The sequence below is a fragment of the Lepisma saccharinum genome, unplaced genomic scaffold (genome assembly GCF_977018435.1).
Source record: "Lepisma saccharinum unplaced genomic scaffold, izLepSacc3.1 HAP1_SCAFFOLD_296, whole genome shotgun sequence".
Taxonomy (NCBI): Eukaryota; Metazoa; Arthropoda; class Insecta; order Zygentoma; family Lepismatidae; genus Lepisma; species Lepisma saccharinum.
The window spans coordinates 130,178-142,508 of NW_028143039.1; the positions used below are offsets into that span (position 1 = coordinate 130,178).

Genomic DNA, 12,331 nt, shown 5'->3' on the forward strand with positions numbered 1-12,331 from the left:
TTTCATATGGCATTGTGGTAACTCTTCAATGGATTCAATTAATATTTTTTGATATTGTTACTAATAAGGTAGGTATACATAAGGAGTACTTCACGATCTTTGATGAAGTGTGAAAATTTAGAACTGGCATTTAGAAGCAGCATACAATAAATGCACCAATGAGTAAGAGATCAAAGTTCTCCAACATATCTTCTTCAATGGACACACAATAGAATGTATAAAAAATGTCTATACTCACATTGGCCCCAGTGAAAGTATTCCAAGATGCTGGCATCATTTGCACACCCACTCAATGTTGGTTAATCAGACGGTCGGCTTCAGGTTCTGACTGCAATAAGGAATGCATTCCAGTTTAAGGACTATATTCCAAATTGACCTCACATACATAGACATTAACAATTATTAGAGGCACATATTTTTGGTAAATAAAAAAGCAACCTATCGGTATAAAAACTAAGTCAATTTCGGGTTCAAAAGCGGAAAATGAAATAAAATTTCGCTGTTATAGCAGTGAAAAAGCAGTATACATAAAATTACATTTTGGTTTTAAAAATGTGAATATAATCCCAAATTTGATTTAAAAACTGCACTTACTACACAAAAGAAACATATCCCTTCTAATAGCACATTTATGTCGTTACCAGAATATTAAGTTTATTCCTGTACAAATGGGTCCATTTTTGCTTCTCAAATATTTACAGCAGAATTAACCAATTTTCCGTGAATTGCATAACTCGCAGGATAATTCTGACTTCAGAAAGTGTCACGTTGGTAAATAAACTCTAAATTTCGTGTTTAGGAGTCTATTTTGCATTTTGCAGCTCATTTCGCATCATTTCGTGACAAAACAGGGTGGGAAAATGCACCTCACACCTTTCAGAAACATGAAAAATTAACATTACAATTTATTATTTCACATTTTGTGTTTTCATCAAAAACGAAATATGCATGCCTCTAACGATTATAATTATTCTGAAATAGTTAAAATTGTAGCAATGTCCAAACACCAGTGTCCGTGGAAATTCACTATGAATTGAGATTCAAGACTGCTTTATGCACACATAGGCTAATGGGAACTGCACCTACAGTTTAAAGTGAAAAAAATAACTGCTATGTGCCTCCAATGTGTATTGAACCCTGAACCCTTTGGTTTATCAGGGAGGACCCCCTCCTCATTCTGGAAATCCATAAGAGTTCATCCCTATATCTTACGTAAATTAAATATGAAGGAAGAAAAAAAGTTGACATTTGGTGATTTCTATCAGTAAGAGAAAACAGAGTTAAAAGTGTCAATATTCATTTATGAATATTATAAACTCAAGCCGACTACTTGAAACTGAATTAGAAGTCGGAAATAGTCAGGTTTCAGGTTTGAAGATTTGATTTGTTGTTTTAAGTCCACTTCATGCACAGTAAGGCTAATCGGGACTGGACCTACAGTTTAAAGTGGGATCCGAACCACTATGTGCCTCCACCGGGAATCGAACCAGGGACCCCTTGATTACAAGGCGACGACGCTACCACTGCACCACAGAAATAATCAGCATCAACTCAATGGAAAGTAAATGAAAATTTGAGGCAGGGCCAGGAATCATTCCATGCCTTTTGCTTCTAGGTTAATGCTCCAACTGGCACAAAATTAAAAAGCAAAGTGATTTCACAGCAGGAAAAAAGTTTTCATAGGCTGGAACCTGGGGGAGTTGATAAACTGGTCCATATTTTTCAGTACCAGTCATGCAAGATTTGTGTGTGTGCATATGTGCATACATAACAAGATATCACCACAATAAAAGCAACTTTAAGAATATTAATTGTATTATTTTGTAATATACAAGAGTGGACATGCAAACTGTTAACAAGATGGCAACAATATACCCAACACCATGGTGAAGAATCAGAGCAGAACTCAAGGAAAGAATATGACGTGCTTAAAGAAAACAAGAGAAGGTATCTAAAAAGATCAAGAGAAGAATGGAAAAGTACGCTGAGTGCCAAGTACATCATAAAACTAGGGCTGAGCCAATTTATCACTATCGGAAAGTATCTGTTGGAATTTATTTACTGATACCAGCCGATACTTTTCCGCCATTTTGGTCTTTCATGGACTCCGCAAAAATGCCAGGCGACACTTTCACGGAATCTAATTATCCTGGGAATATTGCAAAATGATGCTGATCACATCACCCCCAATCACCGGATCACGAGAAGTGTGCAGCGTTATCCCCACACCCCCTATATACCTTCATGGCATGGTGCTAAGAACAGGGGAGCACTTTACTTTTTATTTTGCACAAATTTTGCGATAAAATCTAGATTTTGTGATTACATAACATGCATTTAATATTTTGATGCAATTTTTTAATATTTTAAAGCACAGTTCTTGGTAAATTGATGCATGTAATTACAATTTTCAACAATATTTAGAAATCTTTAAATTATTACAATTTTACAAGTATCAGTAACGGTTTAAAGTGGTGTAGGTTCAGCCCTAATAAAAAATTGTGTGATACAGTTTTACCTTCGAAAAAAAATACCATCCAAGATTACAGTATTGTACATTGTTTTCTTATGGTTATAAGAAACATACATTAATACGAAGAAGTTAAACTAGATTACAAAATAGATGGTTAAATAGTGGCTAGGATGAGCCCCTCCCGAAATAAAATTCTGGCTGCCAGCCTGGAAACAGGGAAAGGAAAAAGAGAAGTGGAATTAGAAGAAAGAACAAGGAAGGACGAATGAGAGAGAATGAAATGGGGAAACGGAGGAAGAAACAAAGCGAGAAAGCTATCAGGAAGAGGGAGGGCTAAAAATCAAGTCATTTCTTGATATTTTTAGGCTCTTTCGAGAAATCAAAGAGCGGTGCAGTCAGTGTGAGGCCCGATCGAGTGCGAACAGAATGCTTCCGTTTTGTGATTGCGATTTTGCAGATATCAATATTTGAAATGCACGCGTCTACACTTACAAGATTTCGGGGCAAGCGAATTTAGCTTTCGGCTGACGTCATCGAAGGTCTGACACTACGCCGCTTCATTTTTTGTAAAAGTTACAACTACATTGGTTATAAAAGCACATTTAATTTCAATCCGGCACGTTCCTCTTAACAATGGAACCAAATATTTAAGCCTTTTAAACAGCAACGTTTTTAACGTAGTCTACTTTAGTATATAACTAGAGCTCGGAAGTTGAAGACCTATAAATTGCCAAAAAAGACATAAAAGTATAAAAAAGGACCTAAAAACGAAAAAAAGGACGTATAAATGTGATCCAAATTAATTAATAACTTCAGTTTTAATTATATATTCAATGAATATGCACGGCACCTCCTTATCTGACTTGAGATCTTTGCAGGCACATTCTGTCTGGTCCTATACACCGTGCTGAAAGCTTCAAAACAAGAGAAAGTTGCCACTTACAGCGCGACCTTCCAGACAAGTTCCGGTTAAAGGACCTTGTACCGTACCTGTTTCAGTCGTCCAAAAATGTTTTTATCTCGTTTCAGAAATGGTACAGGAAGGATGTATAAGAGGTGATGAACTGATGGTTCGAATTAAGAATGGGCAGTTAAAACATAGTCGAAAGAAGGTGAAGTTGCAAAAAAAAAAAAAAAAAAGCCGTTAAGACCTAAAAAAAGGCTAAAAATGGACCAATAAGCCAAAAAACGCCGAAAGAGGCAAAAAAAGACAAATAAAACCCACCCTTTTCTGGCCTGCAATGACCCAAAATGAACATACAGGGTGCGGCAAAACCAACTAAGCAGTTTTAAGGAGCAATAAAAAGTAAATCTGGATATATAGAGAAAAAATGTATTTGTTTTCTAAATTAGTACAATATACCATTTTACATTCATTTAGTTTTGAAAATAATGTCCTCAAGATGGCGGCCGTCAGCATCAATACATTGTTGTAGACGATCCCTGAAGTTTCGAGCAGCTCTTGCACACATATCACGGGGTATGGCATTCACTTCGTCAAAAATCCGCTCTTTTAACTCTGGTAGGGTGTGAGGGCGGCTTTTGAAAACCTTTTCCTTCAGATATCCCCAAAGAAAGTAGTCACAAATGCTCATATCTGGTGACCGCGCAGGCCACCGGACATCACCCCTCAAAGAGACGAGGCGTCCCGGAAACATTTCTCTCAAAACATCAAGTGAAATTTGAGCTGTGTGAGCAGTAGCTCCATCCTGTTGGAACCACAAGTCCCCCAGTCCATGTTCTTCAACAATCTCGTCCATTCTGGGTTGCAGAAAATTTTGCAACATTGAAACATAACGTGTGGAATTCACTGTCATTGTCACTCCTTCCTCCTAAAAAAAGTAAGGGCCTACCACGCCAAATTGTGATATGGCACACCACACTGTCACTTTAGGAGAATGTTGCGGTGTTTCATGAATAATGCGGGGGTTATGTTCAGCCCATTAGCGAAAGTTTTGCTTATTCACGCACCCACAAAGATGAAAATGTGCCTCGTCACTACTGAAGAAAGCTGCATTCGGAGGGATCTGAGCAAGCATTTGCTCACACAGATTTTTACGGTTGGCGTAGTCTGCTGGGCGTAATTCTTGAGCAATCATTATTTTGAAAGGATGGAACTTCAAATCGCAGTGCAGAATCCTTCTCAAACTGCGATCTGAAATCCCCAATGCAACAGCATGTCGCCGAGCAGAACGTTGCGGCGATTGTTGAACTGCTGTTCTCACCCGCTGCACATTTTCTGGCGTTCTGATGGATCTGCGTCGGCCATGTGTATCTCTTCTTAGTGTGCTACCAGTTTCCTCCAACTGCCGAACCCACGACCGAATTGTGTTTGCATTAGGAACGGCATTGTTGCGTGGAATGTTGAACTGGCGCCGAAAAGCTCGTTGTGTAGCAATCACAAATCTGTTGTTTTCATAATACGCGCCAACGGCAAAACAACGATGTGCACTGGTCCAGACCATCTTAGCTACTGAAATGGGGTCAACGCCTGAACAAAGGCAGACCACGTGCAACTGCCTACCCCCACCACAACTCCCGCGGTAATCGATAGAAACTGCTTAGTCGGTTATGCCGCACCCTGTATATTATGTTGGGCTTCGTCTTTGGACACTAGGAAAAAAAGGATTTTTTTACCAACTCCCGAGCCCTAGTTATAGCAATAACTTACAGTGGCAGCAACAGAACATTTTTATTTAAAATTTATCCAAACGATTTTGTGGGGACTAAAAGGGATTGAGGATGTAGCAAGGAAAATTAGACGATAATTTTAGTGGAATTGTAAATGTGAACACACTCTCATAAGAAAAAAAAAAGACGACAAAAGTTTGCTGGTGAGAGAGAGAGAGGAAATCAGACAGGGACGAAAAGGCAGTATACACTGTAAAAAGTTGACAGTAAAAAAAACGGTCTAAGGCCGTCAATTCTCGCTGCCATCCAGATACGGTAAAAATTACGGTGACCGTAAATTTCTTTTTACAGATACCTGTATATTAAACGGTAATATACCATAATTTTAACAAGTTTGTTTTTTAAAAAATACGGCATAATGCCGTAATTTAAACAATAATTGGCTGTATTTAGATGGAATACTTTTTTGCATAATGTAAAAAATTATACTTTTTTGGCCAGACTTAATGTCAAAAAGTTATTTTCACATTACATATTGATGATTGATTTTGTTCTGGCATAGGTATAAATTTCCAATTTCACTGCCAATGTATGTGCTTAAAACACTCCTTGGCAGCACAGTTCATAGTTTTCCACGAAACTAAGGCATTTAGAGAGAATTTTACATTTGCACAACACACAATTGATTTACGTACCCTTGCAGAGATCGACAGTAGTTAGAAAGTAAAAAATTACCTGTTTAACTGGGGGGAAATACTGAACTACGAATTACGTATTAGAGCCCCCTTCTGGCTTCTGTAGTGGACTGGTGAGCTAACGTCCCATAAAGCTAGATGTGCCAGGTATGAAACCTAGTTCATACATGAGTATCATTGTATTTATTATACCCATTCCATCATTTATAATCATTATCACATTTAACCCAATATGCAGAAAGAAACAAAAATACCAAAATAATAATTACAACTTATTAATAAAATAGCATTTCTATGGCATCCACCAACTCCATAACCAGCAATGACATACATTTTTATTGGACAAAATTAACATGTTCTTGAAGGCAATGTTTTAATTATTTTATTAGATACTTCAAGGCCCTCTGCTATTATTCTTACCTTGTGATCGAGTCCTGAGTTCAATACCCTGGTGGCAGCATAATGCAATGGTTTGGATTCCACTTCAAAACTGTAGGTCCAGCACCAATTAGCCTATCTGAACATAAAGTGGACTTGAAACTATACCTCTCCATTTACTACAATATGTATGTGTGCGTGAATGCATTGTAAGGATGTGATACATTCACAAAGAAAAACAGTTATGAGAACAAGGTGAAATATGTTTACAATCCTTCCAAGCAAAAAACAAATTCTCAGTGTTTTCAGATATTCAGGAACCCTGTGAATAACATAATAGAAAGCAGAAAGGAAAACATAGCCCTCAAACCTAAAAATCTCAATGTTTTAGCATTTATGGAAATACATTTCCATAATGAGACTACTTTGTTAGTACAATAATTATTATTACTTAAATTAGGAAATATTACAAAAATATCTGTAATTGAACTGCAAAAAAAAAAAAATAATAATTTCACTTCAAGTTCCTCACAATGCAACAAATAAATCACAAATTGCACTCATAAACACACACCATACTATAACAAGCCGAAGTTTTTCTGTAGGCAAATGATGAACAGATTCTCTCTCCTTGACCACATGAATTCTACAAAAGTCTCAGAAGTTCCTAGATCTGACTTTATTCTCATCTTCAGGGTAAAGGTAAAGAAGTAATTCTAGCCTGAAGATAGTGGCATTATTCTCAAAAGCTCAGAAACAGTTGCAGAACCCACTTGAGAGAATCAATTCAACATAAAACATTAATAAATAAATAAGATTAAAAAAAACTGGCTTTACTGGCATTATTACCAATCTTCCATCCCTGCTATTGGTGCAATCCTCTGAAATACTTTTCAGTTTTAAAAATGGAATTTTCAAATGAGATATAATAATTCAAATAATATAAATAATTTATTCAAATCAACCAAGTACATAATTATAATTTACTTTTTATTTATTTTCACTTTACACTTGTTTCTTTGTATTCTGTCAAATAATTACTACATTGCACTTGTGCTTTGTTCTTCTTAACTTAGGACCCTTCTGCTGGATTAAATCACCTGGGAAGAAGAAATATACCATTAAGGAATTTGATACAAAACCAAATGCAATTGCAACGGCATAAATTTAAAATTTCATTAATTCTCAAGTAACAGAATAACATTGTCAAAGGTGTTCAGTGGTGCGTGGGCTCAGGAGGGGTTTCCCATTGATACAGTTCCCTCAAAAAATAAATACATATGTGGAAAGGTGGCAGAAATTGTCACCATTCCATGATGAAGGCACATGGTTCCTCCTTTCCCAGTTACCCATAGAGTAACTAATTTGAAAAAGTAACTATACTAACTTAGCTAGTAAGCCAGCCCTGGTTTATTTCAGTCTGTAGAGCAATGACATGGTATTCCAAAGACCTTGGTTTGTGTCCTGCTCAAGCCTGAATTTTCTTTGCAAAAATTTCTATTCAGTACATCTCCTATGTGAACCATGACTATCCAGTTAGTTGGGTGTCTTTACTGCCATGAGACAATTGAAGTCTGCATTCTTATGTACGTTTTTGCAAGTTTTCATTTTCAGTGTCATTACGAGTATTATTAAAGTGGTTAACAGAAAACAAAACTAAAATTCAAAAAAGCAATGAAACAAGAAATGGAGATACAATAACATGCTGTACTGTAGCCTGAATGTTGAAATGCAATCATGAAAATATGTATTCCATATTTATTTTTATTTGTAAAATGCCATATATCATCATCATCAGTATTCCACCATGTTTTCCACATTTTTAGATAAGTTTGCAGATTTCATCCATATATTTAATAGAAACATAATCCATAGTTAATGGAAACATGGTCTCCACTTAACGTTTCATGAAATTTAGTGTATAGCTGTGGTAAATTATGGTATCACAGCACTGGTGGGGCCCAACTTCCGCATTGCGCTGTGCCTTCATGGTATGGTGCGTGAGGGGCTTTACCTTACTTCCGTTCCATGTGTGCCAAATCATATGGTAAACCCAGTACTGCATTCAGTGTTTAAACCATTCATCTTTTAGATCTAAGAGACAATACTAACATGAGAAATGACCAATATTATGATTAAATAATAAATGGTACAGTGGGATGCACAAGTATTGGGTCAGCAAATTGTCCATAACAATTTTCATTCATATTTCTCTTGCATCTTTCGTGTTTTTAGGGACTGACCTCTTATGTATGCAAGTGCTGGTGTAGAAATTTTCAGCAGTTTTTTTGACATTTTGTTTCATTTTTTAAACTCTCATTTCGTAAAACAAGGGCAATAAACATGGCGATGGACAATTTACTTTGCAATTCTTATGCAATTCTTATGCACTGTGCAACAAACCACATCCATACTGACAAGAAGACTCAAACTCTGAATGTTTGGTGATTAAAGTATGGGTCTAGCACTAAAACCACATTGCCACTGACCCAACCACCTGTTTTATGCACTCAATTGATGTGAATATTCAGGAGAATTAAAAATATTTTAACTACAAACTTGGAGCTTTTTAATTATTATGTGAAAGTTTGTGCAGTGTTCCATTCACACATGATACAACATACCTTTTGCCAAACTCCAATGTGTTGCATGCTTGAAATGGATACTGATAGAGCATTCAGGAAGACAAGCATTCTATCAATTCTTGCTTAATTGAAAGCATAATTTCCATGCATTCTATTGGGGACGATCCTGTAATAACAATAATAAATTTAAGAATCTCATTCAAAATATCAAATATATGAACAAATAAAAAAACAACAACTTGCATTCAGTACACGGAAGGGTTATTTCAAAGAATGTCAATTGGCCCCCTTTTAAGGAAAGCCCACTCTGACCTTAAATAGTTACAGGAGTTTGTATGATAAATTGGCAGCATTTAAAAAAAAAGTAGGCCCTGTGTGTTAGTATCAATTCAAGTAATTGTTCAATTCCATGACCTACTCTTTCCACATACAGCCATTCACATGGAAAGTAAAGGTAAGGGGATTGAATAATAGTTGTCAGAACACAAGATTGAAAACTTTCAATAACCTTTACCATGATTTATTTTATTTATCTTTCAAGCTAACTTCCAACCATTGAGTGAGTAACATTTCAAATTTCTTATAAAAAACGTATTGGCTCCATTTCTAATGGGAGGAGGGGTGGGTATTTTGTTGCTTCAGGTTCTAGTTGAAAACATGAAAAGCAACTTACTTGTGGATCTTGTCCGAAAGAGGTTCCAATGCAGTTTCTGGGACCTTCCACAGAAATTTCACAGCTCACTACCCATTGGCACAATTCTTGGCATATCTTTTACTTTCCAGACTTAAAATCAGAATTTCTCATAAAAACCTGTAATTAAATGAATTTTGAGCATGAAAACCATAAATTATTAACAATTTTGTAGTTTTAAACTTAATGATAACAATTAAACCATAAATTACCTAAATCTAGTGTATTAAACTTATATTGTGTCATTGGTTTGATTACTGGAACTTTAAATCCAAATTTTGTCCCAAATTGTAATTCTTACGAGAGAAAAAGAATTTTAAATCAGTCATAAGATACCTAATTACAGCTAAATATGCATGAATGCTAATTGTTGCAGTCATAAACAGCTTAAACTTGAAGAGAAATACAAAATAACACCAAGAACTAACATCTTTCATGTCAGTACCACCCAGTTTTTATGTAAAAGTGTCAGTCTTGGAAAATTCCGTAAAACCAAAGGAATTTTGAATTATTACAAAAATTTTGCTTTTACTTCACATTATTTGCTTAGAACTAGCAGAAGGATTTTAAAGTGGATGCTCAATATGTTATGGAACATCCAAATAGTTAATATTAGTGAAAATCAGTGTTGCCATCTAATTTTTTTAGAAAATTCCTCAGTGTTCCGCAGATAAAAATTTCTAAGTTTCAATTTTGTTTTCACATACAAAGTTAAATATAACACCTCCAACTTGTGTACACTATTATAATTACTCATACATTTGTATTTTTAACCATTCACTTGACTTTTTGTTAAAATTGAATTTTACTATAATTTTGGGACTTTCCGATAAATTTCGGCTAATTTGCATGATTTTTTTTAGTGTACAGGGTAGGTGAAGGAAGTGGACAATTGAAGCACACCATGTCATTTTTTTCCCGTAAAGCTTTTAAACCCTTCCCTGGAATTATTCGTGTGTGGAGGTTCAGGATTAACAGTATCATTCAGTCACTACTGATGAAATCCTTTTAGGCTGTTATGCCAGATGAATAGTTAGGTACCCTTGACTTTCTGTACCACCAAGTGAAAGCTTTTGCATTTTTTATGAAGATTAAGTTGTTTATGTAGCTTTTCTGCTGTTTTTAGCTCAGGGAAATGAGTTATGGTGAAGTAAAGTACCTAGTTTCCTTAGCCTGAAGCAGGAAAGCTCGAAGACTTCTTGCAAGTGCACCCAAAATATTAATAATAAAAGTCAATAATTGAAAATAAATATTAATTTTACATTTAAATATATTATAAAATAAGGTAAATCAAACACGAAGGACTGAAAACTCACAAAACCAAAATAGAAGTGTAACTATTGTTAGGAGTGCTAAGTTTGGTGACGTTATCATTTGCACGTATTTTAAGCTATTTGAATGTGCATACACCAATTTTGACCAATAAAAAGTTGCGAAAGTACTCCGAGATAGGAGATTTTAAAATTTACGTGAGCTGTGGTTTGGGATCAAATATCGCGGTTGTTTGTGCTTTCCGCGCTTTGAAGCACATTGTATGTGCACATAAAACATCAAAACCTGTCAAGTATGAAAAAATTGTACCTCAGAGTCTGTGTTACTAAATATTTCTACAATCCGTACCTCGGCAATTACAAGTTTCTGCTTTCAAAAATTTCTGAGTACTACTTGTAAACAACAGACACGCACTTCATATATCGTTTGTATACTACCTAATGAAAGTGACCGGTATTTGCAATGTGGTACATGTGATAAAGACATCGATGAATTTATATCTTCCACAACACAGGCAAATTGAATAAATGCACGTGGTTATTGGCTTCGTTGCATAGTACAGCAGTACAATAATAATAATATAGCACTAATAAACTGTATTACAATGAATTTTCATTCCATTATGTTAAAAAATAAAAACATTATACGTACCTTGAGTTATGTAGATTCACTTTCCACGCAGGCATTCGTAGCACAACCATCGATAAAGAAGCACAACACAGCAACAAAAACATACGCTTCGGCCATGTTGGCCTGTGAAAGTTGTCGAGCGACACAAATGCGCATGCGCGGCTTGGTCTAAAATGGTATGGAAGTATTTTCCGAATCCGCGGTCGAGTCCGTAAAATTTTTACGGTAGGATATAGTAAATTTCACGGTAACTTCTAAGAGTGTATTAAGTTGAGAGGAAGAGTAGACGAATGGATGAATGAGGAGAGGACAAACTGCTAACATGTTGTTTCCCAAATTAGTAAGTTTTTAAGGATCTTCTTCAGAGACTAAGACATAACGGAAATATTCTTTAATATGCTAAACTTTTAAAATCAGAAATACAAATCTGATTTTTATGAGTTCCTCTTTGTTTCCTCATTTCAAAATTAGTAGGATGTAAATATCACAAACCATCTTCTGACCCATCAACGCTCATCCGCGGACGCAAGAAAGTCTCCATTTTTACTTTGGTCTGAGGTGTTGCAAGGCGTGCTGTCAATAATGATTCGACTGTGAAACGTTCAGAATTCTTGGAAGTCGGATGCTTTTCCTTTTCTCCTTCACCCTTAAGCATTCTCTTTCCTTTCGCTTGACTTACTTTTGTTAATATGTTTGTGTTATTTTTTTTTTCATTGTTGACAATTTCAGCTTAAAATGGCCACTTGTCCTGTATCTGAAATTTTCTCAATAAATAAATAAAAAAGTGTTAACCCACTGAGAAATCAGTCGGCCCCCTTTGAATTTTTTTGCGTCGAATTCAATATGGCGGTCAACAATATGCCGGACCTGCGCTTGACGCACGCAGCTAGCGATCTCCCTGTGCCTAACCTATTTCTTTCATGAAAAGGATAACTCCTTTACATTTTGTAGGGGGTGTTAACGGACTTTTGACTCG

At 35.8% G+C, this 12,331-nt stretch overlaps 2 long non-coding RNA genes across 2 annotated transcripts in view; one reads left to right on the plus strand and one right to left on the minus strand.

Annotated features, from left to right (window-relative positions):
• LOC145982662 (uncharacterized) overlaps positions 1-12,331 on the plus strand; it is a 277,107-nt gene that overhangs the window by 120,682 nt on the left and 144,094 nt on the right. The gene's annotated exons all lie outside the window — the stretch shown is intronic.
• On the minus strand, positions 8,800-11,470 carry LOC145982664 (uncharacterized). Its single transcript, XR_014441127.1, has 3 exons — positions 11,377-11,470; positions 9,436-9,573; positions 8,800-8,928 (listed from the first exon to the last, which is right to left on the minus strand). It is a non-coding gene; the product is annotated as an uncharacterized LOC145982664 (long non-coding RNA).